This window comes from Pongo abelii, chromosome 13 (assembly GCF_028885655.2).
Source record: "Pongo abelii isolate AG06213 chromosome 13, NHGRI_mPonAbe1-v2.0_pri, whole genome shotgun sequence".
Lineage (NCBI taxonomy): Eukaryota > Metazoa > Chordata > Mammalia > Primates > Hominidae > Pongo > Pongo abelii.
Window position 1 is genome coordinate 40,651,663 of NC_071998.2, and position 24,100 is coordinate 40,675,762.

Consider the following 24,100-nt stretch of genomic DNA (forward strand, 5'->3'; position numbering starts at 1 on the left):
CATACACAGAAGAAGAAATTATTAACAGAAAAGACAGCCACAAAGTTGAAGATTTTGAAATTCATATACTAAGGAAGGCCATATTCAGAAAATGTGAAATACCTTAAAAATAAATGAGAAAAGCATGTAAATCCCAATTTCAAAAAATAGACAAAATTTAAAATATGCAAGATAATAAGTTCTCTAGAACTTATTATCTGCTGTACAATATAGTACCTATAGTTAACAGTACAGTATTGCACACTTTAAAATACGTTAAAAGAATAGATCTCATGTTATGTGTTCTTAATACACACACACACAGGAACACACAGAAATTTTTAGAGGTGATGGATATATCTAGTACCTTGATTGTGGTGATATCATAGATATATGGTCTAGTACCTTGTCGTGGTGATATCATGGATATATGCATTTGTCCAAACTAATTGAAAAGTATATATTAAATACGTACAAATTTTGTATATCAATTATATCTCAATAAAGCTTTTAAAAATGGGCAAAAGACTTGAATGGACACATCAATTATGAACATATACAAATGGTTCATAAGTTTTTGAAAGGTTGCTCAACCTTAGTATTTATTAGAAGAATAAAAATACAATTGGATACCACTAAAAATTACAGAATGGCAAAATTAAAAAGTGTAAAAATAACATGTTCATGAGAATCTGTAGCAATTGGAACTCTTTTTTTTTTTTTTTTTTTTGAGACAGAGTCTCGCTTTGTTGCCCAGGCTGAAGTGCAGTGGCGCGATCTCGGCTCACTGCAAGCTCCGCCTCCCGGGTTCACGCCATTCTCCTGCCTCGGCCTCCCAAGTAGCTCGGACTACAGGCGCCCGCCACCACTCCTGGCTGATTTTTTTGTATTTTTAGTAGAGCCGGGGTTTCACTGTGTTAGCCAGAATGGTCTCTGTCTCCTGACCTCGTGATCCGCCCACCTAGGCCTCCCAAAGTGCTGGGGGTTACACGCGTGAGCCACCGCGCCTGGCCAGCAATTGGAACTCTTACATATTGCTGGTAAGCGTGTAAACTAGTACAATCACTTTGAAAACTAGCAGCCTCCATCTACATTCCTTAAGACCCAGCAATTCTACTCACTGTTATATCACTAACAGAAATACATATATATGTACATAAAAAGCATGCATAAGGATGTTCATTGCAACAATATTCATAATAGCCAAAAACAGAAAACAATCAAATTTGTCGAGTAAGTTTGTATTAATAAATCGTGGTATATTTGTATATTCATTGTTTATAAGACTAAATTCTGAATATCCCAAATATAATGCTGAATGTAAAAAGCCAAACACACAAAAAAGCACATACTATAAATCTCATTTCTATAAAGTTCAAAAACAGGAAATAAGGATCTGTTGATAGGTCAGAATAGCAGTGACCTTAGGGAGGGGCATATGGATGTTTATAAGGTGCTGAAAATGTCCTACTTCTTGCCCTTAGTGATGGTCCAATGGATGTGATCACTTTCAAAAACATCATCAAGCTGTATGCTTATGCTTTTTGTACTCTTCTATGCGTTCATTACATTTCATTAAAAAGAAAAATACCAAATGACTTTATTTGATTACCTGAAGGTAATTTATGGCCTCAGCAAATGTCGTGGGTGGAGCTGAGGGAGTAGAAGCCAGGTTTGAGGAGGTTGAAGGGTGAATGAGTCATGCAAAACTGAAGACAGGGTATGCAGACAACTCTTGAGAATTTTGATTATGGATGAAAATAGAGAAATAAGGCAGAAATGCAGAGGGTCAATGATTATTTGGTTTTATTTTTTAAAGTGAAAGAGTAAATTAGAATATGCTGGTTTGCTGACACTTCATCCTACCTGCATCAACAGATTTGATGAAGAAAAGGCAGTCTTGAGTAATAGGATTCTCCAAAGAAACCATCATATACACACACATACACATGCGCACGCGTACAAACACACACACACACATAGGTTTATTATTTATAGGAATTTTCCTATGTGATTATGGAGGCTAAGTACCATGATCTGCTCTCTGCAAGATGGAGAACTAGAAAAGCCAGTGGTATAACTCAGTTCAGGTCCAAAGGTCTGAGAACCAGGGGTTCTGATATCTGAGGGCAGGAGAAGATGGATGTCCCAGCTCCAACAGAGAAAGTGAATTCGCCCCTCCTTTGCCTTTTTCTTCTATTAATATTTAGGCCCTCGATGGATTGCAGGATGCCCACTCCCACTGGTGGGGGTGATCTGCTTTACTCAGTCTACTGAGTTAAATGCTAATTTCTTCCAGAAGCCCCCTCACAGACACACCCAGAATTAATGTTTTATCAACTATCTGTGCATCCCTTAGTCCAGTCAAATTGACACCTAAAATTAACCGTCACAGGTAGTCAGGGACAGTAGGGCAGTTGGCAATGAGCCAGGGAAGAAATTGCAGAGAATGTGGGGAACGAAGGATGTTATGATCTGAATGTTTATGTTCCTCCAAAATTCCTAAGTTGAAACCTGATCCCTAATGTGACAATATTACAAGATGAGAGCTTTTGGGAGGGGTTTAGGTCATGAGGCTCCACCCTAGTGAATGAAATGATTGCCTTTTTAAGAGAACCCAGAAAGCTAGCCCCTTCCACCCTGTGAGGACATTGTTAGAAGGTGCAATCTATGAAGCAGAAAGCATGCCCTCACCAGACACGGCAACTTCAGGTGCCTTAATTTTGGACTTCCCAGCCTCCAGAACTGTGAGCAATAAATTTCTATTGTTTATAAGCCACGTAGTGTGTACCATTCCTGTTACAGCAGCCCAAGTGGACTAAGACAAAGGGCTAGCAGAGAACAGAGGACTGATGGGATTCAGTTTAGGCAGCTCCAACAATTTATCAGAAAGGAAAATCTGTTTGAAACAACCTCTTCTGAGGATTTTCGCTTCAACAGCTTATTAAGTTTCCTTATCTTTCATTCCATGATCCAAGTTTATTTAAAAGCAAACTAAAGATAAAACCAGAGAGTTGGGGCATATTTTTGTAAAAAGATCATTTCCTTGGAGGTAAAAAGTTACTTTAAAGGGAGGAGGATAGGAAACTTCCACTGCTCTTGCTTAACTTGAAGTTTTCCAAGGATGGACCCCTAGACTGTGAGCTCCATGAAGACTGGGCCCAGGGGTTTGAGCTAACTATCATATCCCCACTGGAAAATAGTAAGTACTCATTAAATACTTGTTGAAAGAATGATTTAAAGCCCTACAGTTGCTCAGTTTACAGGCAAGGAATCTGGCTGTAGTCATGATGGGTAAACTGCTGTGACTCTTGGGTGCAGCTGTTAAACCCTCTACCCTGGTGGGGATCCATCCTCTCTTTCTGAGTATAGGATCTCCCCACCTATCTTGTAAGTACCCTAGGCCTCCAGCCTTTAGAGGTGGTTCCTAGCGATCATTGCAGATCATTGGGGAGAATGATTCACCATCTCAACTCCCAGCTATCTCATGTTCTAATGTTTTAGCTAATGCTCTTCTGTGTGAATATTTAGGTAGATTACAGAAGTGAACTTCTGCTCTATTTTATAGGTCCTATGTTAGGTAACATCAGCTCATTCTTATAAATAATTTTCACAGCACTCCTGAACTAGAATGAAGTTATTATAAAGCATTTTGCATATTAATTATAAAAATAGTAATATTTATCAAGCATTTCTAACATGCCAAGCACTGTGCTAAGCATTTTACTCACATTAATCTGTATTTTATTTTAAGTTCCAGGATACATGTGTAGGATGTGCAGGTTTGTTGCATAGGTAAATGTGTGCAATGGTGGTTTGCTGCACTTATCAGCCCATCACCTAAGTATTAAGTCCAGCATACATTAGCTATTCTTCCTGATGCTCTCCCTTCCCCCGACCCCTCCCCTAACAGACCCCACTGTGTTTTGTTCCCCTCCCTGTGTCCATGTGTTCTCATTGTTTAGCTCCCACTTACAAGTGAGAACATTCGGTGTTTGGTTTTCTGTTCTTGTGTTAGTTTGTTGAGGATAATGGCTCCATCCATGTCCCTGCAAAGGGCATGATCTCATTTCTTTTTATGGCTGCATAGTATTCCATGATGTAGACGTACCGCATTTTATTTATCCTGTCTATCACTGATGGGCATTTGGGTTGATTCCATGTCTTTGCTATTGTGAATAGTGCTGCAATGAATGTAAGCATGCATGAATCTTTATAATAGAGTGGTTTCTATTCCTTTGGGCATATATCCAGTGATGAGATTGCTGGGTCAAATGGTATTTCAGGTTCTAGGCCTTAGAGGAATCACCACACTGTCTTCCACAATGGTTAAACTAATTTATATTCCCACCAACAGTGTAAAAGCATTTCTATTTCTCCACAGCCTCGCCAGCATTTGTTGTTTCTTGACTTTTTAATAATCTCCATTCTAACTGGTCTGATGGTATCTCATTGTGGTTTTGATTTGCATTTCTCTAATAATCAGTGATGTTGAGTTTTTCTTCATATGCTTGTTGGCCACATAAATGTATTATTTTGAGAAGTGTCTGTTTATGTCCTTTGCCTACTTTTTGATGGGGTTGTTTGCTTTTTTTTCTTGTAAATTTGTTTAGTGCCTTGTAGATTCTGGATATTAGACCTTTATCAGATGGATAGATTGCAAAAATTTTCTCCCATTCTGTAGGTTGTCTGTTCACTCTGATGATAGTTTCTTTGCTGTGTAGAAGTTCTTTAGTTTAGTTAGGTCCCATTTGTCAATTTTGCTTTTGTTACAATTGCTTTTGATGTTTTAGTCATGAAATCTTTGCCCATGCCTATGTCCTGAATGGTATTGCCTAGATTTTCTTCTAGGTTTCTTCTAAGGTTTTCATAGTTTTGGGTTTTACATTTAAGGTTTTCATCTATCTTGGGTTAATTTTTGTACAATGTATAAGGAAGGGGCCCAGTTTCAATTTTCTGCATATGACCAGCCAGCTCTCCCAGGACCATTTATTAAGTAGGGAATCCTTTCCCTATTGCTTGGTTTTGTCAGCTATGTCAAAGATCAGATGGTTGTAGATGTGTGGTGTTATTTCTGAGGCCTCTGTTCTGTTTCATTGGTCTATATATCTGTTTTGGTACTAGTACCATGCTGCTTTGATTACTATAGCTTTGTAGTATAGTTTGAAGTCAGGTAGCATGGTGCCTCCAGCTTTGTTCTTTTTGCTTAGGGTTGTCTTGGCTATACAGGCTCTTTTTTGGTTCCACATGAATTTTAAAATATTTTTTTCTAAATCTGTGAAGAATGTCAATGGTAGTTTAATGGCAATGTCATTGAATCTATCAATTACTTTGGGAAGGATGGCCATTTTCATGATATTCATTCTTCCTATCCATGAGCATGGAATATTTTTCATTTGTTTTTGTCCTTTCTTATTTCCTTGAGCAGTGGTTTGTAGTTCTCCTTGAAGAGGTCCTTCACATCCCTTGTTAGCTGTATTCCTAGGTATTTTATTCTCTGTAGCAATTGTGAACAGGAGTTCATTCATGATTTGGCTCTTTGCTTGTCTATTGTTTGTTGGTGTATAGCAATGCTTGTGATTTTTGCATATTGATTTTGTATCCTGAGACTTTGCTGAAGTTGCTTATCAGCTTAAGAAGCTTTTGGGCTGAGATGATGGGGTTGTCTAGATATAGAATCATGTAATCTGCAAACAGAGACAGTTTAACTTCCTCTCTTCCTATTTGAATATGCTTTATTTCTTTCTCTTGCTTGATTGCCCAGGTCAGAACTTCCAATATTATGTTGAATAGGAATGGTAAGAGAGTGCACCTCTTGTGCTGGTTTGCAAGAGTAATGCTCCCAGCTTTTGCCCATTCAGTGTGATATTGGCTATGGGTTTGTCATAAATGGCTCTTATTATTTTTAGGTATGTTCTATCAATACCTAGTTTATTGAGAGTTTTTAACATAAAGGGATGTTGAATTTTATTGAAGGCCTTTTCTGCATCTATTGAGATAATCATGTGGGTTTTGTCTTTAGTTCTGTTTACATGAAGAATTACATTTATTGATTTGTGTATGTTAAACCGGCCTTGCATCCTGGGGATGAAGCCAACTTGATCGTGGTAGATCCACTTTTTGATGTGCTGCTGGATTCGGTTTGCCCATATTTTACCAAGGATTTTTGTATTGATATTCATCAAAAATATTGGCCTGAAGTTTTCTTTTATTGTTGTATCTCTACCAGGTTTTGGTATCAGGATGATGCTGGCCTCATAAAATGAGTTAGGGAGAAGTCCCTCCTTTTAAATTGTTTGGAATAGTTTCAGAAGAAATGGTAACAGCTCCTCTTTGCACCTCTGGTAGAATTCAACTATAAATCCATCTGATCCTGGGCTTCTTTTGTTGGCAAGCTATTTATTACTGCCTCAGTTTCAGAACTTGTTATTGGTCTATTCAGGGATTCAACTTCTTCGTGGTTCAGTCTTGAGAGGGTGTATGTGTCCAGGAATGTATCCACTTCTTCTAGATTTTCTAGTTTATTTGCATAGAGGTGTTTATAGTATTCTCTGATGATTGTTTGGATTTCTGTTTACTCACATTAATCTTATGAAATACTATGATTATCCTCAAAACAATTCTATGAGGCAGTACTATTGTCTACATTTTACATATGAGGAAACTGAAGCATACAGGGATTAATGCAAGTTTCCTGAGGCCATACACAGAGTAAGAGGCAGGGCCAGGTTTTGTTCCCTGATAGTTTGATTCTGGGCTCCGAAGGGGTGGGGCATCCTCAAGTTGAGTCCTGACACCTAAACCCCTCTCTACCACAATTGATCTTATATTACCAATGTCATATCAGTTGCTTGAAGCTTAAGCTCCCTACTGGTCCCGGCAATAGGCTGTCTCTAAACTCATGATGGATCCTGTCTCAAGGTGACCAGGTGAGTCCTACTAGTAGTATACTCTCTTGTTATTAGTTCCTAGAATTCATCTAAGAATGGGAGTTCAGTGGGCATGATGCCTCTAACTCTAAACTTTGCCATGATCAAAAGCGCTTACTGCAAACATTAGGTTCTGGTCTTAGTGTTTGAATGAATTTATTTGCTCTCATACCAAAAACAAGCGTTGACTTTTCCTCTTAATCATTTGCCAAAACAAAAGTTAAAAACACCAACCACCAAAACATTTTAAAATGAACATGTAATACTTTTAAAATGAAAGAATACTTATTTCTCCCAAAAGAAATATTAAGTTCCTCAAAGAATACAAGAGCTTGTTAGACTTTAATAGTCTCCCTGAGCACATAACTTTTTTTGATCCCAGTCCTGGGTGCAACTGCAGGGGGCCAACATGGGGTTCCCTTGTCCCGGATACACCATCAGTTTCTTTATTGAGGCCACTGTTATGTGCTAAATGTTTCCCCCTCAAATTCACATACTGAAGTTCTAACCTCCAGTATCTTAGCATGTGACTGTAAGTTAATTAATCAACTTAATTACCCTTGAAGAGGTAATTAAGTTAAAATTAGGCTGTTAGGTGGTATTCTTATAGGAAGAGAAAATTTGGGCTGGATGTGGTGGCTCATGCCTGTAATCCCAGCACTTTCAGAAGCCAGGGTGGGTGGATCACTTGAGGCCAGGAGTTTGAGACCAGCCTGGGCAACATGGTGAAACCCTGTCTCTACTAAAAATACAAACATTAGCTGGGCATGGTGGTGCACATGTAGTCCCAGCTACTCGGGAGGCTGAGGCAGAGAATCACTTGAGCCTGGGAGGCAGACGTTGCAGTGAGCTGAGATCACATGACTGCACTCCAGCCTGGGCTACACAGCAAGACCTCGTCTCAAAAAAAAAAGAAAGCAAGAAAATTTGGACATAGAAAAAGAGATGCCTAGGGTGTGCGAGCCCAGAGGGCTGACCATGTGAAGCAGCAGCAAGAGGGTGGCCATCTGCAAGGCAAGGAGAGGGGCCTCAGAAGAAACCTGATCTTGGACATTCAGCCTCCAGAACTGTGGGAAAATAAGTTTCTGTGGTTTAAGCCACTCAGTCTGTTGGATTTTGTTATGGCAGCCCTAGCAAACGAATACAGTCACTTCAATGATCTCTTCAGATAGGGATGGTTAGGATCCAAAGTGGCCCCTGGCTCCTTATCTGATTGTGGGTCTAAGTTTGTCAGATCAGGCCACTGGGCTTCCAGCAACATCAGAGGACACCTGAGCTTGACCGTCGATTGCAACATTGTCTGGCCTCAGAAAGCCTGGGAAGGAACTAGGAAGGAAGATGATTAAGGGACGGTGGGTATAAAATCGTTTCTCTCCACCCTGGATGTGCATTACTGTCACCTAGAAGCTTTAAAACTATAAATGGTTGCCTCTCCCCACTCCCTAAATCTATCAAATAAATGAATCAGAATTTCTGGGGTAAGACCTGGGCACTCTTAAAATTCTCCAAGCTATTCTAATATGCAGCCAAGTTTGAGAAACACTAGCTCAGGGAATACCCTTCATTTTGTTCTTTATGTTTTGCTAAGATATCTGCTGAGATTCTCTCTGGTACCAAGAGCCAAGGGCATTTTCACTGGTTACAAAGGCCCATTTACTAGGTTAAAGGACTTCAAAAACTTTTCTCAGTATTTAAAAATGACAAAAGCCGTGTGTTTGTGTGTGTGTGTGTGTGTGTGTACACATGTGCATGTGCGTGTGCCTCCACAACATTTATGACAATTCTCTTTTGGTGATCTTTTCTGATTTACAGAGCACTTTTACCAACATGGTCTCATTCAGTCATCACAAATCCTTACTAGAGGAGACTTATTATTCATGTGGTTGATGTGATTGGTCATTTTGTGGATGAGGAAAGTGACCTGCTTTGAAGAGTCATGGGATCATCCTACAAGATTGTGTGGGTTAGGCCCTGCAGGAGACCTCCCAGGTAAAGGTATAAGTGGGGCTGAGCTGGTGCCTATGGGCCACTCTTAAGCCCTGGCGAGGGGCTTAACCATGCTCAGGAATGTTGGGTTGTTATAATTCACACAATAGCATTGTTTGTGACAGTAGCGGCCAAGATTGAGGACCAGATACGAGAGCTAGAACTTCTTACCCCACCACCCTGTACTATTAATGGCTGCCACTGAGTCCCAGCACGTGTGGGCACAGGAGCTCAGGTGTGCCTGGCTAGCAGGCTCCTTCCTTGCTGCCCTCCATGTGCAGGAGAGCCAAGGCAGACTGAAGCAGTGTGTACAGGTAAGGAGCCCCAGCCTGAGGGTCAACGCTCTGGCTGTGGTTCCAGAGCTGCAGCTGACCGGGAGACTTTGAGCACCATGTTTGATTTATCTGGGCTTCAATTTCCTTAGCTGTCTCTCCTCTACTTCTAACATTCTGTATGTTTTAAAACTTACTAGTTTCCTAAAACTGTGTCCATTGAATCCTAACTCTTTTAAAGAAGAAATAGATAGGGAGTGACTACCAGTACTATTTTAAAGAGACATTTAAATCTGTTAGAAAAACACTTTCTCTCCTCTTTGCTAAAATAAGAAATTCATGTAATTTCAGTATATCAGAGGTGAGATACATAGTCTAAAAAAGGTTACACTCAGCTGACAATGATTGATATATTTTTCTGTCTTATCTTTCCATATTATTTTCTTAAATTATGAAAGCAAGCCAACAGAATTAACCCCAGAGTTATAGCATTTACATTTTATGTATTCAGAATTCTAGAACATACCATCTAAAATCTTAAAGTCACGAAAACAGATTTTTCTTCTCCTCCACCCTCCTTAACCACTGTGGGGATAAGGCCCTATTCCTAGCAATGATCTTTCTCTTCCTCTTCCTCTCTCTCTTTCTCTGTCGCAGTCTACTGGCAGATCACGATGTTGCCTCTGTAATATAATTCTCTACCATAGTCACTCACTATAGAAAAAGATCCATGGGCAAAATATTTTGCTGAGCATAGACTCCAGGAATGGAATGATACACAAGGACCTCACCAGCCGCTAGGCTGAGGCTGAGCATACCTAACAAGGGGCACGAGGGGTGGCAGAGAAAGACTCTGGTTCAAGACCACATTCCAGTGAAGGTGACTTTAAAGGCAAGGATATTTAACTAGGTATGTTACCTCTGCCGTGGACAAGCTAGACGGCCCAATGCAATCCTGTCTCCTGGAAGATTTGCTAATAGAGACTTGGACACAAGATATAAATGCACAGTACTTTAAAATAAAATAACATTATGTTTCTTTTGACATGTTAAAATCTTAGCCACTTATCACTCTCACTTTAAATGCCCATCTCTATTCTGATGCTAAAACTGTCCCTGAGTTAAAAACAGTTACACTATGGTACATCTGCATTGGAAAACAGTCTGACCATTCATCAAAAGGTTAAACATAGAATTACTGTATGATCCAGCAGTTCTACTCATAGATGTCTACCCGAGAGAAATAAAAACATGTCCACATGAAATTTATACACCAATGGTTAAAGCAGCGTTATTATTCATCATTGCCCCAAAATAGAAACAACACAAATATCCATCAATGATGAATGGATAAATAAAATGTGACATGTCCATACAATGGAATATTATTCAGCATCGAAAGGAATGAATTAGTAGTACATGCCACAACAAGGACGAACCTTGAAAACATCATGCCAAGTGAAAGAAGCCAGTCACAAAAGAACACATAGGATAAAATTCCATTTATATTACATGTCCAGAGAAGATGAATACATAGAGACCGAAAGTAGATTAGTGGTTTCCTAGGGCTAGGGGCAGGGGTGCTGGGGAACAGGAAGAGAGAGGGGGAATAACTGCTAATGGGTAAGGATTTGTTGTTTTTTTTTTTGGTGGGAGGGGGTAAAGTGATTTAAGTGTTCTAAAATGTATTGTAGTGATGGTTGTATAACATTGTGAACATGCTCAAAGTCTGAATTATCCATTTTAAATGAGTGGATTAAATGGTATGTGAATTAAATCTTAATAAAGATGATTATTTTACAAATGGTGAAAGTGAAAAGGAATCCCCAGTCCTAACTGAGCATATAATTCTTCAGTGCCTTATCTGAACACATGGTATCATTGTCTAACCCATGGCTCTTTAGTTGACAAAATGTAGACTCAAGTCTGCTGCTGGCAATGCCTGATCATGAAGCATCACAGCCACACAGGCAGGGTCCCTAAGACAGGCTAGAACTGTCCGAGAGCATCCAGCCCAGTCTCTGCCTCAGAGCAAGGGCCCAACTAAGCCATCCCTGTAACCAAAATCAGACTTTGCAGCAGCTGCATCAATACCTTATGAAAGAAGAGAGGGTCTCACGATCAGGAGCAGCTCTTTGCAATACTGCGTGGTGGCTGAAGCCTGTCTCACACCCGAATATTGCAGAAGTACAATACTGTTCAGAGGCCTGCCAAATGATAGGATGTGGAGAATGAGAGGAAACAAAGAGACAAATATAAATCTGGAACTGCATGCCCAGGGACTGGAGAAGAGAGATGCTGGTGGCAGGAACAGGAAGTCCTACAGTTTTGAGCAGAAGATGAGAGCTACCATACCTTGGAAGTAAAATCACTTTTGGATGCTGTGTGAAGGCCATTCAGGCAGTACCTCCAGCAGGCAGATAGACATGCAAGAGCACAGGCAGAGTCAAAGGGCCAGAATTCAGTTGTCATAGGATTGGGCTTCATTCATTTTTAAAAATGCATACAGTCATTCACCTACTCACTCCCTCATTGAATAAGCATTTAATAAGTTGCCACTAAGTGCAGGCATTGTGCTAGTTTTCAGGAAATGGAAATAAGGATGACAGAAGCTCCAGACTTTGAGATCTTACAGCCTCACGATCCAAGATGGTCACTGCAATGCTTGGATCCAGAGGGCCCCTTTGGACCTAATAACAGTAATGACACCTTCATTTATATAAGACCTCGGTGATTTCAGAGTGCTTACTAGTACATTCTGCAACCCTGACAAACAGCCAAGAATATCATCGCCACCCTGTGAAGATGAAAGAGATAAAAGTCCATGGGGCTTAAGGAATTTATTCCAGGTCACTCCATGGGTAACAAAGCTGGACTCGAATCCGAGCCTTCTGACTCCTTGTCTGATGCTCTTTCTATTTGAAACCCAAAAATCAGAAAGTAGAAAAACCCAGTGCCCCAGTTTTACAGCACAGAGCTGCAGACATGATACTTGTAGGAAGTACATGAAAAGTGGGAGCACTTAACAGCATGTCCTCTCTCTGACACTGGACAAGACTATGTTGGCAGAAACAAAAGTGACCAGATACCCCAGATGCACTTGAAAACTCAGTTCTTCTGACCCAGAATGTACCCACTGGAGATGAGCTCAGAGGAACTGCTTGATCATTTAACCATTACCCTACAGAGACAACATCAAAGGAATCTACTATCAAACATTACAATCTGATTGTGTAGACACTGATCATTGGCTTGTCCAACTCTTTATCATCCTCCTCCTTAAACCTGTTATGGACAATGGGATATAAATGAAATCTGCTGTGAGGTTCCTAAGAAAGTTTTCGGATTTGTGTGCAGGTGTTGCCTACTTCCCCTTCTCATCTTCCTCCCTTGAGTCTTGCAACCATGAGGAAAGGCTGAGAACATCACAGTATCATTGCCCTGACATCACCCAGCCACTGGGCCATTGCCAACACCCAGGTGTCTCCACACTACCTTTCACGTGAGAAAATAAATCCCATAGTTTTAAACCACCATCAACAAATTCTATTGCTATAGAATGAATTCTTGATTGATCTAAGGTATAATAGAAAGGGTGTGGATTTTGAAACCAGACACATTCAAATCCTGACTAGTTGGAAAGGAAGTTACTTCCCTAACTCTCAGCTTCCTCATCTGGAAAATGGGAACAATATAATAGCCTTTTAGCATTTCTGAGAAGCTAAAAAAAGTAATTATAAAAATGCCTAGCCTATTGTCTATCATATAATCTTAGCTGTCTTCTCTTAAGAATCCTGAATTTGTTATTCTCATAATTTCATCACTTCTCCCTTTCCTCTTGGGTGCATTAACAATTTAAAAAACTATCAATGATTTCTAAAAATACATTAGTGATTAAGATGTATTTTAGTTCATAAATTTTTCCATCTTTTAGAAACTCGTAAATTTATTTTCCTATTATGATATATAGTAAAACAAGAGCTTCTGGTAGATGTACTTTTCACCCATAATGAATATTTATTGAAGTAAGAATAGTTATTAAAGCTGTTCAAGCAGCTAATAAATATTTATGGAATACCTTCGCTGAGTTAGACCCCATGATAAATATGCCAAGTGCTAAAAAAGGTCATGAAAAAGACGCGATTTCTCTCTAGGGATGCTTGATTTCTAGGAGAGGGGTATAAAAGCTTTTTTTTTTTTTTTTTTTTTTTTTTTTTTAAGTATCTGTAACCAGGAAGTGGAATTAGAATAATTAAAGGCAAAAATCCCATTATAAGTTTTAAATGAGTTAGGTATCCATGTAAAACAGCATTTTTCATTCAGACAATTTATCGTATATGTATTCAAGTAACTTAACTCCAAATCCAGTTACAGAAATTCAGAGGAAGGGTTTGCTTTGCTTTCATTTACAGAAGGAAACTTTGCATTTCTCATTTTGCCAGCATCAGAGCATAATGGTTCAGAGTGTAGCCTCTGGTACCAGATTGCCTGAGTTCAAATCCCAGCTCCAATTCTTAAAAGCTCAAGCGTCCTTAGCTGAGTCATTTAGCCTCTGTGCACCACAGATTCTCCTACTGGGATAATTATGGCACATGCTCCATGGGGTCTTTATAAGAATTAAATGACTTTAGAACCGTGGCCAACCCCCTTAAGCACTATATACAGTCAGCTGTTATTATTTAGCTATTTTTAAGGATGAACTGCAGTTTATACTTATTTCTAAACAGCATCAGATACTTGAGGATTTGTTTCTCTTCTGTGCTCCATAAAAGTATGGCCAGTAGCTTTCCAAAAGTTTGAAGCCTTAGTATTTTCCTTTCCTGGTTGGTCTTCAGTGATCTTCTTGCCACAGGTCCCTAGAGTCTGACAAGTTAAGCAGGAGCAGCTGGCAGAGTGATGGGGCTGGCGGTGGTATTCGAGAAAAGCTGAAACTCCTAGGGCGTGGATGCCTTTGTGTGTCCCACCGGAGCTGGCTCTGCACAGGGGCACATGTGGCCTTCCTCTTGTCCCAGCCCCGAGGAAGGTGAGCTCCAGGGTCACCTGCTCTCCATCTGTTCTCAAACCCCTGGCGCCTCCAGGTCTCTTCACCTCTCCTCTCCAGGGTGCCTTTGCCACACCTGCCTCAAGATGACCGCGGCCCTAAAACCATTGTTAAGCAGAAGCTCCATCCCCCGGCCCCTGCACTCCAGCCCATCACCATGGCCAGGGAAAGACTGCACACAACCCCAGCGCCTAGTCTGTCCTCTCAAACTAGGAAGGGCTGACTTACAAACGTGAATATAGGAAATTATATGTGACACCAGCCTGGACCACATGGTGAAACCTCGTCTCTACTAAAAATACAAAAATTAGCTGGGTGTGGTGGTGTGAGCCTGTAATCCCAGCTACTCAGGAGGCTGAGCAGGAGAATCACTTGAGCCCGGGAGGCGGAGGTTGCAGTGAGCCGAGATCGCGCCGTTGCACTCCAGCCTGGGCGACGTGAGTGAGACTCCATCTCAAATAAAGAAACAAAACAAGAAAAAAAATTATATATAGCTTTTGGTCATTCTGCCATGAGATAAGACAAAATAGTAAAAGCCAATTTAAAAAGATAGTCTGTCCTAATTTCAAGTCAAAGATGTAAAATGGCAATATTACTGGATTCACAAACAGAATCAGATCTTCTGATTAGGATCCAAAAGACAACATTTTGAGTCATGTATCTCTACGTGGTATCTCCTGACCAGCAGACACTATTGGGGAAATTCTTTTTTCAAAGTGGAAACTTGGAAAACCATTATCTAATTTATGCAATTTAATTATAAAATTTAAAGAAAAAAAAATGGCTGCCTATGTTGTGTGTTACTGCCCCCCGGTGTCCACTGCTGTTATTGACACATGTATTTTATTTTAAAAGAACAGCACCCTGGTGGTGCCTTCTTGACTTCTCTTTCACTTTCAGTAAAAATGGCTTGCGTTGCTCACTGTTCAGTGACTTCTCACTGTCTTCCTGGGTTGAAAATGTGGTATTCAGAATAGTGAGCCTAAACATTAAGGCAACAGCGAAACACCTGGAACACAACAAACTTGAGAGTAAGGATTGGGTAATCCAAGGGGTTGCTTGGAGTATTCAGCCCTGTTTTGAGTATTTCAGAATGGATACTATTTGGAAAAGAGAAAGTCCCCCTAATTCCCGGTGAAAACTACTCAGGCAAATTTCTAAAACAAAGGCCTAATTGTCCTCCTCTGGCTACACTGCTCTTGGCTATTTCTTAGCATTTTCTGCTCTGGGGGTGGACAGAGGCAAGTAACCACCAGTCCATCAATTGGTCACTAGTTAACATCTCTGGTGAGAGATCTGATAGGGGTAGAGAATGTATTCTATTCACCAAAAGCACATACTTCAAGTAAAAAATAACAGGTAGATCTCAATGGTATTTAGGTATTTCCTTAGATTCCTGTAAATCCTATGTCAATTTTTGTCACCAGTTGCTGCCCAAAGGTCCAGGTTAGGTTTAGAAGTATCTTCCTCATTTTTCAGCACATGTCCCATCAGCTAAGCTGAGTCACCAAGTACACTCAACAAACCAATATCTTTCTTTACTCCTGTAAGGCCTCAAGGCTGTATAATGAATATAAGAGAAATCTGTGGCCAGGTGCAGTGGCTCACACCCGTAATCCCAGCACTTTGGGAGTCTGAGGCAGGTGGATCACGATGTCAGGAGTTCGAGACCAACCTGGTCAACATAGTGAAACCCCCTCTCTACTAAAAATACAAAAAAATTGGCCCGGTATGATGGCGGGTGCCTGTAATCCCAGCTACTCGGGAGGCTGAGGCAGGAGAATCACTTGAACCCGGGAAGTGGAGCTTGCAGTAAACCGAGATCGCGCCACGGCACTCCCACCCAGGCGACAGTGCAAGACTCCGTCTCAAAAAAAAAATCTGTGTCTGTGTTTATGAATGAGTGCCAATTTGTTATCATTAGATGTGTAAATACTATATTTGTTCTAAATTAAATTGAAGCTTTTCTGAGCCCCAGTCCTGTGGGGCTGGTGAGGCTTTCAATCAGGCTTACTGTTGGGGTTTCCGATGACCCAACTCTCACCCTAATCTCAGAACTGACTGAGGGTCTGAGGAGTCTTATACAGAACAGAACGTTCAGGAAATTCCTTCTGGCCTTTGACCCACAGCTGTGGTTATGGACATGCTGTGAAAATAGATAAGGAAGCTGAGTCCTAAAGTCATTAGATAATTTGCTTTGAACTTCACAGCAAATCCTTAGTGGGATCATTATGGAAAGGTGGGTCTTCTGAGCTTTCACGGATTATCACAGTTTAAAAATCCGTATAATTTTATTAATCTCCTTGGAGTTGCAATTCACAATTTACAGGATTGTTTGGTGATACTCCTCAGTTCACCCTTCCTCCTTTCTCCCCAAATAATAATAATGCCTGTCATTTATTCAACTGTGCTAAGTGCTTTCCATTCATAAACCCTATGAGAAATATTATACCCACTTTTCAGATGAGATTCAGAGAGGTTAAGTAGCATCCTGGCCAAGAAGAAAGAAGCAGCCAGTAAGAGGATGAATTAGACCTGAACTTGAGTTTGTCTGGCTCTAAAGCCTATGTACTTAACTACCATACTATATTGCTTTTTCTAATAAAATTAGGAGAAAGAAGGAAGGAATATGTGATATACTTCTTAAAGACCAAATCGAATCAAAATATTGTTTTACTTACTATGGGAATTTTAGACACGACGATGTTATGGAACCACTGGTTAGAGTTCCCACATTAGCTTATTTTTTTCAATGACTTGCTGGTATAGTACATAAAATTCATCCCCCAAAACTCCAGGATAAAATTATCGTAGATGCATGATGGTAACTTAGATTATTGCAAGGCTTTTTGCAATTAAAGTGTAATAATAATTCAGCATTCTCTGAGTTCATGTCCTTTGCTGGGACATGGATGAAGCTGGAAACCATCACTCTCAGCAAACTAACACAGGAACAGAAAACCAAACACCACATGTTCTCACTCCTAAATGCGAGGTGAACAATGAGAACACAAGGACACAGGGAGGGAAACATCACATGCTGGGGCCTGTAGAGGGGTGAGGGGCAAGGGGAGGGATAGCATTAGGATAAATACCTGATGCATGCGGGGCTTAAAACCTAGATGATGATGAGTTGATAGGTACAGCAAACCACCATGGCACATGTATATCTATGTAAAAAACCTGCACATTCTGCACATGTATCCCAGAACTTAAAATAAAATTTTTAAAAAAAGAAAAATAATAGTAATTTAGCATTCTCATGAGGCAGTGTAGGAGTGTATCACTGATCTCATCCTAGGACAACATTTGCCTAAATGTACCTCTTCCATTTATCTTCATTTTTTTAAAGAATGAAGATAATCTCCAGATTCTTATGACTGTCTTTGATATTCTAAGAAAAAAAAAAATCGAATAAAATGTCATAACCTTTTAGGAGACAATTAAGAAAACAAATATAAAAGAAACAGATACTTTAAAAAAAAGTCTACAAAGAGTGAGGAAAACAACATTCATTTGTAATTCCAAATTCAAAGAGAATTTTTGAGAAGCCCAGAACTTTAGAATAGAAATATCTTTTATTCAAGCCTGCCATCTTGAGGTCAATTAGAGAAATACTTAGTCTTTTTGAGAATCTATACTATTAAAAAAGAGCATGATATTTTGAATAAAAGTTTAAAAAATAAAAATAAGAACAACAACACTAAGCCAAAAACAGGATTTCTTCTCAGAAAACATAAATCTAAAACTCACCACTGTCAGCATGTTAAGGGTCATCATGGATTTGATTGAATCATGGCTTCACCAATGCCAAAGAGCACTATAAATACACCTGGAGTTGTGTTATTATACGTGGCATTGAGAGAGAACACACTTCATGGGACATCTCATTAAGAATGTGTCAGAAAGGACTTACTACAGCATTCAAGGCTTAGGGAAGTAGGGTTTTGCTCTGTATTTTTTAATGTACAGAGCATTTGTTACCATGAATGAACCAATGCTAATGTATTTTTATTAACCAACAGCCATAGTTTATTCAGATTTCCTTATTTTTACCAAATATCCTTCTTCTGTTCCAGAATCTCATCCAGATACCATATTACATGTAGTTGTCATATCTCCTCAGTGTCCTTTCGGGTGGGACAGTTTCTCAGACGTTTTTGATGAGCATAACAGTTTTGAGGAGCTCTGGTCGAGTATTTTGTAGGATGCTTCTTCACTGGTGTTTGTCTAATGTCTTCTTCATAATCAAGCTGGGATTATGGATTAGGGGGAAGAAAGACCACAGAGGTAAAGCTCCATTTTCATCACAGCATGTGAAGGTACACACAGTCTTATCAATGAGACTTATCACTGTTGTTAACCTTGATCAGCTGGCTGAGGTGGTGTTTGTCAGGTTTCTCCACTGTACAGCTGCTATTTCCGCCCTACTTTCTATAATGTGTTCTTCAGGAAAAAGTCACTACATGCAGCCCACACATAAGGAGTAGGGGGTTTCCCCCAGCCTTTTTGAGGGCAGAGTTTCTACATAAATTACTTGGAAACATATCTATGTTTCTTCTATCTTTATTTTCTTCTGCTTGGGAAACTAGTCTATTCTTCTCCATATACTCAGGTATTTATTCAATCTATTATTTGTGTCAGTATGGACTCATGAGTCTTTATTTTGTAATGCGGGCTACAAAATATTTGTTTTGTTCATCAAATTGTTCCAGTTTTAGCCACTGGGGACTCTTTTCTCCTGGCTCCTGTATCTCTTTGACACACCCCCATCAATGCAGGATTTTCTGTTGTGTTTTGTTTTTACTTGAGCACCGTCTTACCTTCTGGCACTACACAACACTCCAGGCTCATCTTGTATATTTCCTGCCGCAATTCCAGAATCAGCCATTTCTCTCAAGAGCCCTGGTTCCTTTTATTGGAAACCAAGATCTGAGTGCTAGATGTGCTTGTTGCTACTCCAGTGCCTTTACCTCCAGGCTCTCTCAGCTGAGTTAATGCTGATATTGCCAACTCTAATTCATTACCACACACATCACTGTCCTCTCCTCCCCTTGCTTATCTGTAAGTACCCACTCCACCAGTAAGAATCCTAGCTCCCACCATCTGCCATCAATGTACTGAATTCTTCCGTCCCAGTACACATGCATCGCAGAATCAGAATTATCAGTGTGTACTCCATGGGAAACAACTTTATCAACTACAGCGCAGTGAGAGCTTCTATCTATTTAAGGATAAATTTAAGTCTCTGATACTATAGCCTGCTTGAAAAGTTTTAGTTTTTCTTTTTAAGTATGGAGAATTAACAAAGATAATCAAATCAGTAGAAAGGCTGTGCAGAGTATGAACAACGGGATTTCTTTCTTTTTCAGGTAAAGGAGGGCGGGTGGCTGAATTTGGAGTGTCACAGTAATGGACAGTGATGTGTCAAGGGAAAAGCAACAGCTTTTTATAAAAAGTTAGGTGGCCGGGCACGGTGGCTCACACCTGTAATCCTAGGACTTTGGGAGGCTGAGGTAGGCGGATCACTTGAGGTCAGGGGTTCAAGACCAGCCCGGCCAACATGGTAAAACCCCATCTCTATAAAAATACAAAAATTAGCTTCTCTGGGCATGGTGATGCATGCCTATAATCCCACCTACTTGGGAAGCTGAGGCAGGAGAATCACTTGGACCCAGGAGGCGGAGGTTGCAGTGAGCTGAGATTGCACTACTGAACTCCAGCCTGGGCGACAGAGCGAGACTCTGCCTCAAAATCCAGCCTGGGTGACACAGCGAGACTCCGCCTCAAAAAAAGAGAGAGATTAGGTGACTTAACTGAAAAACTGTAAGCATTTTTGTTAAAGAGTTTGTAAAGCATGATAATCATTGTTTAGTGGAAACTCTAAAGCTAAATTAATTGATTTTTTTACGTGTTTTACTACTGTTCTTAAAGCTCTTAGAGAATATACGTACGACTTGGCTATTGGGGCTAATGAAAGAGTGAAAGAAGCAATAGGTTTCAAATGATTCCCGTTACAGTAAGTCCAGACCCTTTATGAGTAAAAGAGAAAAATATTTGTGAATTTAGAATTCTGGAAAATATTTTGGTGCACATTTATTGTATCAGTGTTTTCAGTCTTTGTGCCCTGAGATGTTTAGCATGAGATGTTCCTTTTAACTTGGAAGTATTCAGTAATTGAAAGATATTTATGTTAGCATATTCAACTTCTGTTATTTATCAAAAGAAGTTAAACTTTATAATTTGTCAGTTTTTTTGTACTAAGTCTGGTAGACAAAGTCTCTTATAGTAATTTACTTAATTACAGTTTAGAGAATTTTAGACAAACTTAATTAATTTTATTTATTGCTCTATGAGCACTTATTTCAAATCATTTTGGCTATTTTGAGTAGGGAAATGATGTATACAAAAATGTCCAGGCTGGGCACGGTGGCTCACACCTGTAATCCCAGCACTTTGGGAGGCCAAGGCGGGCAGATCACGAGGTCAGGAGATCAAGACCATCCTGGATAACACGGTGAAACCCCGTCTCTACTAAAAATACAAAAACTTAGCTGGGCGTGGTGGTGGGCACCTGTAGTCCCAGCTACTCGGGAGACTGAGGAAGGAGAACGGCGTGAACCCGGGAGGCGGAGCTTGCAGTAAGCGGAGATTGAGCCACTGCACTCCAGCCTGGGCGACGGAGCAAGACTCCATCTCAAAAAAAATAAAAATAAAAATAGAAAAATAAATAAAAATAAAAATAAAAATAAAAATGTCCAAAGACATTTGTATGCTTTGTTAATGTATTGTTATTTTAAGAAATAAGAGTCAAATTATGTTTGGTAACCAGTGTTTGGTAGGTCTTTAAAAAGTTATTTAGAAATTGTTTAGGCCTTCAAAGATCTTTTCATAATGAATTCAGTCATTTCTATATGACCTTAAATTTAGTGAAGGATCTGGTAATTTCAATTTAGCTAACATATTTTTTATTTATAGTATTATACATTTTCATAATATTAGGTCTTTTAAAAGGATATTTATTATCATTCTATTTAGTTGAATACAATTACATATGTAATTTTTAATTTTAAACAAGCTACAGGAACATAGGTAGATCATTTAACTCACAAACCAATGTAGGAAAGTTTGAATTATAAGAAATAACACTGGTCTTGAACAAATCAAAATGTTATGCTAACAACATTTTTATATGGTAAACTAATTTTTAAAAACTCTGAATCATGCCAATATTCCCTTTTATTTTGAAGTTAAAATCTTTTCTATCTCATAGCTACAAAAACAAGCTATTATATAAAAACACTTTCCAGTACCCATAAAAAGAAACATAATTTAGTAACTTTACCTTTCTTTTAGAAAATGTTTACTGTTTACACGTACTTAATATTCCTGCAGTACCTCAAAAATGACTGAAAGTTTTTTTTTATCAGTTAAGTTTTAAAGTTTACAATAGTCACGCATATTAATCAGGATAGAGGGATATTTTGGTCTTTTTTATGGTTTGGGTAATGTTTTGGCTGAGGGATGTTGGGCAAGTTAGCAGCTGAGCCTCATTTTCCATATAGGGCTCTTTATGAAATGAAACAAATTAGTAAAATGTCCAACAATGTCTATGTTATTGTGTATGTTCAAACCTGATTTGAGAGTGGTCTTGTTTTTGTCTTTATTTCTGATGGTCACAGAGCGGTCTTAACTGATTTTGATATTCTGTGAAATTGTTTAAGAGGAAAATACCAAGGCTAGCTCCTAGCAACAACAGGATAAGTGGACAGTAAGGAGCCATCTCCCAGGTGTCAGGGGCTGCTTTTGTTTTTCTTTGTAACTCTCTAGAGCCTAAACTTGGAAATATATGTATTATACAAGCCAAGGTTTTATTCTTAAAAACATGCCTAAAGCACACATAAAATGTGTTTTGATAGAGCTACTGAATCATAATTAACAAAGAGTAGGATTTAAAGTTTACAACAAATAGTCAAGTTCTTAACAGCCTTAATATAAGCTGAGAATGAAAGTTTAAGCTGCATTCAATGTTATGAGCAATGGAATATTGTAATTGTTAAGTTTATGTGTCAACTTGAATGGGACATCCAGTACCTAGACACTTGGTCAAACATTATTCTGGGTGTGTCTATGAGGATGTTTCTGGATGAGATTAACATTTGAACATTTGAATATGTAGACTGAATAAAGCAGATTGCCCTCTCTAATTATGAGAAGGCCTTATTCAATTGATAGAAGCCCTAATACAACAAAAAGGCTAAGAGGAAACTCCCCGTGACTGACAGCCTTGAGCTGGGACATCAGTCTTCTCCTGCCTTTAGACTCAAACTGAAATATAGGCTTTTAGACTGGTAGTACATCACCAGTTATCCTGGGTCTCTATTACCAATGGCAGATCTTGGGAATTCTCAGCCTCCATAATCCCATGAGCCAATCCCTTATAATAACTAAATAACAAAACAAACAAATAAATAAAATACATATGTATGCACATACATATAAACACATACAGAATATTAGTTCTGCTTCTCTGGAAAACTCTGATTAAATATCAAATTACCATTAAGTGGTATATACAGAAAGCTCATATACAGGTAGTCAATTTACAAATAGTCACTTTTGAACCTTTCCCATTTTAGAAAACATTTCACACATTTGACATAAGAATAAAGGGACATTTCTAAGAGGAAAAAGCAAGGGATTTATTAGTGAAAACTGCTCTTAATGTTTTTTGACCAAAGAAATTTCTACAGATCCGCAGGGGTCAATCCTGTAATGGAGGAATATGTTCAATTGATGAGTGCTCCTTAATGCAAAAGCTTTAATTGATTCCTCTGTTATAGGACCAAGCTTCTTTATGGGGTCCCTCTTAAGAGTTTCAAAAGATACCAGCTATTCTACTTCTTGAGATATTAGTGTAAAAGTTCTAGAAGTCTCAGAGATATTAAATAAATGACAAAAAAAGGATTGTACATGGCAGAAGTTCACACAGTTCTACCGTTAAATAAAAACAAAGCAAATAATCCATAAGATAATCTTCCAATTCATTTTTCCACTGTGAAAAATCAAGGTAGAATTATATCTATGTTTATTTTCACTAGGTAAGGCACCTTGAAGAAATATACATGGGCTGGGCATGGTGGCTCACACCTGTAATCCCAGCAGTTTGGGAGGCTGAGGCAGGAGGATCACTTGAGGTCAGGAGCTCGAGATGAGCCTGGCCAACATGATGAAACCCCGTCTCTACTAAAAATACAAAAATTAGACAGGTGTGGTGGTGGACACTTATAATCCCAGCTACTCATGGGGCTAAGGCAGCAGAATCGCTTGAACCAGGACGCGGAGGTTGCAGTAAGCTGAGATCGCACCACTGCACTCCAGCCTGGGCCACAGAGTGAGGCTCCATCTCAAAAACAAAAAACATATGTATAAGTCCATCAGAAGTTACCTAAAACCCCTGTTCAAGTTCTAGGACCAATATTATGGTTATAAGGCTTTTTTAGATGAGGCAGTACCCAGATAGTGAAGTGTCAACATTGGTCATAAAGGTGTTCTCTGGTGGTGATGAAACTGGGGGCCTCTTAACATATTCTAGGATCTGCATTCTAAAGGTTTCCAACCTATCCACATACCCAGAGGGACATTCGTACCTTTTACTCAGTGATTTTGGAAATGGAGTTTTTTGGAGCCCAAAAAGCTGGGCACCAAATTAGAAGACAGTGACTCTCTGGAAATCATAGGAACCAGGAAGAGAGAACCAGAATTTAATGGTACTTGGAGAAGTAGACAGGAATCAAGAGAATTTTGTCATTGGGCATCACGTATATTAACGGAAAATCAAGGTGAACAGGGGCAACGTTGGATACACATTTGTGCATCAAGCCTTGGAATAA